The sequence below is a fragment of the Primulina huaijiensis genome, chromosome 2 (assembly GCF_012295235.1).
Source record: "Primulina huaijiensis isolate GDHJ02 chromosome 2, ASM1229523v2, whole genome shotgun sequence".
Taxonomy (NCBI): Eukaryota; Viridiplantae; Streptophyta; class Magnoliopsida; order Lamiales; family Gesneriaceae; genus Primulina; species Primulina huaijiensis.
Genome location: NC_133307.1, coordinates 11,382,196 through 11,388,083, shown reverse-complemented (window position 1 = coordinate 11,388,083; position 5,888 = coordinate 11,382,196). Strand labels below are relative to the sequence as shown.

The 5,888-nt window shown below is 36.2% G+C and overlaps 1 pseudogene; it reads left to right on the top strand.

The window, feature by feature from the left end:
* The window catches only part of LOC140956474 (uncharacterized), a 28,115-nt pseudogene extending 22,494 nt beyond the window's left edge, over positions 1-5,621 (top strand).
* The last annotated feature ends 267 nt before the right edge of the window (positions 5,622-5,888 follow it).

Below are 5,888 nucleotides of genomic sequence, written 5' to 3'. Positions count from 1 at the left end.
TTGACATGTTAGACATCGTATAATCAAAACTGGATTGAGGAAAAGATACCATATGAAATTGTTATGAATTTTGGAGTCGATTTGATATCAGAATTGAATTGTTATCGATTATGAGGTGTTGGGATTGAGATCTGATTGATATGGTATTGCTGGGTATATTGAGATTATGACGTTGTGCTGTTGAAACAGAATTTGATTTACTTCTGATTATATCCAGTATTGATTGAGTGGTGTATTGATAATGTACCCTCGATACTGTTATTGCCAGATTGATATTGACAGGCTTTGAGTCAGAGACTTCGACATAGTCAGAGTAACAGAGTGAAAGGTATAAATTAATGTTGAGTTGGAATTGCACAACTCGAGTGAGGTTTGACTCGAGTTTCCCTAAATCACATACTTTATTTGATTGCATTGATATTTGCAATTGATGAGATTAATGATTGTAGTCTATTGATTAATAGACAATGTATGTACTAGTCACCAGCTGATTCATCTGGTCATCGGCTGATTTGCCTAATCACCGGCTGATTCGTCTGGTCAGTGGCTGATTCGTCAATTCTGTGGCCGATTCGCCCAGACACTGGATATACGAATTATATCGATGTCGTTTAGGGTTGATTCATTCCTATCGACTGAGATTCGATATGTTTGTCAATATCCAGAACCGGGATCCCTAGATTAGGAATGAGTCGAGTCTGAGATGACGCGTCGATTGAGTCGAGTCTGAGATGACTAGTTGATTTACAGTTTTATATCATTCATGTTTGTTGAATTGCTACATGTTAATGATAGTTGTTATATGCTTTGATATATGTTTTTATATTATTGCATGCCTACATTGTTTATACTGGGATGTATTTCTCACCGGAGTTATCCGGCTGTTGTTTTGTTTTGTATGTGTGCATGACAACAGGTGGGGCAGGACCTGGAACAGGAAGAGGATGAGAGATTCAGGATTAGCGTGGAGATCCGGACTTAGAGTAGAGTGGTGTAGTACTTGATCTAGTAACTAAACTTTAGCTGAAATAAATAAATGGTGTACAGGATTTGTATCATGAGATGTATATGCGTATTAGAATTGATTACCTTACGTTTTCGCACTTGTATATCTTGTATATTAAAAAAAAAAAATTTATGTCCCACATTACTTAGTTGTTATATTTGATCCTAATAACAATTAAGTGTTGAATTAGGTTCGGGTCCCCACAAAAAGTCTCGCGCATATGCACGAGACGGGGCGCGCATATTCGCGGGCAGATGAAATCCAAGTGCCGAGACAGTAGGTCTCGCGCATATGCGCGATTATTGGAACTGCATATGCTCGAGCAGTGATGCATGAAAAAAAAATGACACATGTCTTACCATGCACTTGAACATGTAATCAACTTCCAACTTCATTTCCATTCACACTTCTCAGCAGGAAACGAGACCCTCCATGGTAGAATCCTCAAGCTCCTTCATGCTTTAGAATTTTAGTTGTTCAAGATCCGGCCATCCAATTTTCGATCCGAGATTAGTTCTGTGTTCCTCTCGGCAAAGGCTTCAAAAAGATGTAAGTTTTCTTATGTTCTTGCATAGTTCAAAAGTTTGATATTGGAGGAATCATGATATGATTGATATTATGTTTTCTTGAGATTATGGTAATTGTATAATCGAAACCGGATCGAAAAACGGACACCGTATGCAATTGTTATCATTTTCCAGAGTATATTTGATTGAGATTATGCAGATTTGAGAATTTCAGATGGTATTTGTATTGGTTATGAGTTGTGATTGGTATCAATTGATATTGAGTTGTCGGGGTATGTCGAAATTGTGCCATTATGCTGTTGAAACGGAATTGGATTGAGATTGATCATACCATGTCTTGATTTGAATTGTGAGTGATATTGTACTTCTCGAATATGTTATTCCATCTTGGAATTGCAAACTTGAAGTCAAGAATTCAACTTCAGAATCGGTAGAAGAATGAGCCAAAGCCAAACCCCGATAAAAGAAAGGTATAAATCAATGTAAAACCGGGATAGATAACTCAAGTCAGATATGACTTGAGTTTCCCAAAACCACATACTTACTTGTTATTGCTTTGATGTGTTTAACATGCTTGAGATTAATGTACTTGCTTGTTCTATTGAGTTATAGAAAGCATAGAATAGAAGATAGATATCGTGAAAAGTCTTTGGTAGAAGTGCCAAGTCACTGGACATTTGGTTTATATCGATGCGCTTAGGAGACAGACCAGTTCCTATTGTAGATACTCAATATAGTGTACCGAAGTCCAGGAATAAGAACGTACCGCCACCTCGAGGGGATAGTAGGTGGGAGATTTGTTACGTTCTTATTCAACCAGGATCCCTAGACTACATAAGAGTCGAGTCAAAGATTAAGAGTTAGAGTTTGATTTACAGTCTTGTATCGATTTATGTTTATCAGATTATGATACATGCTATTTGATAATTGATTATGTAACGTACCGTACTTTTAAACTACTTGAAATTTGCGGAAATATAAAAATTTACTTTAAACAAGAAACAAACATTCAATTTGCGGAATCATTAAACTATTCATCTAAAATATTTGCAACATAAAGATCAAAATAAAAGTTTTGCTAAAGTAAAATACGTGTTTGAATATCGTAAACAGAACTTTAAATCAAAGTATTAAAATTTGTCATGCTTAAAATCTTAAAATAAAACGTGGGCGGTCCTCGGGTTTAGCCTCCTGCGCAGTCCAAGCCGGCTCATTGGTCCCCACCCCTCGTCTTCTCAAAATCATCATCACCTGCATCGATCAAGTCTAGTGAGTCTAAAGACTCAACATGTATAAACTGGAAGTAGAGTGTAATACGTAATAAAGCCACATGCATCTTTAAAATAGAGCGTACATACATGAAACTTGAACATATCATATATAAGCTTGAACATACGTACATACATACATAGACGTGACATCAACATAAAACTTTTCGTAAACATGCTTGCTTAATATATACTTGAGCATACATAACATCATTTTGCGTGGAGGCATGTTTCAAAGCAAGTGACCCATATATAAAAGTGCCTGATCAGACTAAACCAAAGGAAAAATGACACGGACCCTAGGTACGGATCCGAATAAGGGTTCGGGTAGGCTCTGAAATTTCGTATTTTGAAGGACAACAGGAACGGACCATGAACCGACACCTCGAGACCCATCCTAGAGTGCTAGAACATTGATTCAAACTCAAACAAACGCCCCAAAACAATGACGTCCAACTTACAACGCAATACAACTCATGAACACGAAATTTGACAACAAATCAATTCCTACGATTTCTAACTCAATCAAATGCCTAATGACACAAAAATGAAACACCAAAAAACATCCCAAAATCATTCGCGATATACTTAAACGCAGCAATGATCACCCATCGATGCCCAATGAAGCCTGCAATAATAAAACTTCAAGAACATATCAAGAACATTTTTTCACAAAATTTCAGTTTGAGCAGTCTCACGGAAACTATCATAACTCACTCGTTTCTTATCCAAAAATTAAGAATTTTATATCAAATCGAAGGTATCAAAGAGTACTACATTTTATATTTTGAATGTTTTTCCATAAACTAGACCGAAAAATCGCAGTTTTTATAATGACAGCAAAAATTTTTTCTGGAGATCTCAAAAGTTTCAGAAATCGATTCAAAACATAATCGCTCAAACTTTGCTCATAATAATCAAACTTTCACGCATAACATACATCAATATATCTAATATGACGAGATCGATGCGTAAAACGAAAGAATATACATGCCTTTGATGTTTAAAACTAATGATACGGCGATACCGAAGCGGAAACGGAGCGAGGGTTGATTCGGGATGATCGGGGAACGATTTCTTGCAACAAAATCACTTAAGGTTGCTGGAAATTTTTGAAGGAGAGGGTGGTGGCTGGGGAGAATAATAAGAACCCTAGGTTTTACTAAATATGAAATGAATGGGAATGAGGGGGTGTGTGTGTAGGCGTGTAAATGTGTGTGTAGTTGTGTGTGCGTGCGTTTGATAGTGTAAGGGGAAATAGCTTGATTACATAATTAATTGCCTAATCAGGGGATAATCATGCTTGCGTAAATAATTAATAATAAAATAATACAATTCTAATACTAACTTTTCTAACACCTCTACTTTAAAATAAAATGCACAAGTGTCACCTCTTTAAAAGTTTAAAACTCATAAAATCACTTAATAATTAATTTAGGCTTTTAAAATACTCCAAACTTAACTAAATCTTTTAAAATGCCCCTATCCAACTTAAAATAAAATACCGCATTTTAAAATTACCCAAAATCGTCAATGGTCTTTTTTCCTCGATCTCGCATCAAATAATCGCTTGAAACATGAAACTCGAGAAAATATTTTAACTTGCATAACATAAACATAAATAATTTAAAATAATGCAAAGAATTAATTTATGCATTGCTTAGAAAATCATTTTAAATTAAATAAATGATTTAACAATTAAATAAATGCATGGGTTTTACGTGTGCTGATTTTTGACTCTACAGATTATGCTTTTGTGTATGCTTATATGATTGCATGTATACGTTGTTTATACTGGGAATATATTTCTCACCTGAGTTATCCTGCTGTTGTTGTGTTTGTATGTGCGCACGACGAAAGGTGGGACTGGATCAGGGTCGAGAAGTGGATGAATATCGAGATTAGAGTGGTGATTCGGACTTAGATATAGATCTAGTGGGTGAACACTTGACATGTAGTTGATAATCACTAGTTTGTATGATTTCCTTTTGAACATGTGTTGTATTTTGATCGTGTACAGTAAATAAAATGAAGCATAACTTGTTGTAGTATTTTCAACACTTGTTTATGAGGTGCTCGCCTTTTTTTTAAAAAAAGTTTCGACCTAATTTATATAATCGATCCATTTAATCTCAAGAATGATTAAGAAATGAGTTAGCGTCCGGGTCCCCACATTCTTTGTGGCTTGAACAGGGATGTTCAAGATTAAGTAGAGCTTAGGCACTACTTGGACATAACATCTGGGCGTTCAACGTTATTACTCGTGCAGAAGGAAATGAGGTGGAAAAGCCCAAAGCAGAAGTTAAGCAGGAGACACCTAAACAAGGTGTGAAAGGTAAATCTGAAACTCCTATTAATCGTTCAAGATATATCAAATGTTTTAGGTGTCAAGGAGTTGGCCATATCGCTAACCAATGTCCTAACAAGAGGGTAATGATAATGAATGCTTATGGGGGTTATGATTCTCAAAGTGACAGAGATGATGACAAGATGCCTGAGTTGGAGGATCCTGATGAGGTATATGAGGCGGTTGTAGTTGAGGCATTGGTGACTAGGCGTATCATGAGTGCCCAAGCCGAGGAGGAGGAGACCACTTGGAGGTGGAACTTGTTCCATACTAGATGCTTTGTAAACGAAAAGATTTGCAATGTTATTATAGATGGAGGGAGTTGTACCTATGTAGCTAGTTGTGAGATGGTGGATAAGTTGAATTTACCTACTTTAAAACATCCTCAACCTTATAGGCTACAATGGTTGAATGATTGTGCCGAGGTGAAAGTAAATAGGCAAGTTTTAGTTGCGTTTTCAATTGGAAAGTAGGTGGATGAGGTGTTTTGCGATGTTGTGCCAATGCATGCTTGTCATGTCTTTCTAGGTAGACCTTGGCAATACGATAGGAAAGTGACACATGATGGGTTCAAGAATAGGTACACATTTTTCATAAACGAAGAACCGATTGTATTACTTCCCTTGTCCCCAAAACAAATATTGGAGGAATAATTAAATAAAAAAAAAAGAGATGAGGCTGAAAAAAAGAGCGTTCAAAAAAGTGAGATGACCTTAGAAAAAGAAAAAGATATGGTCGAA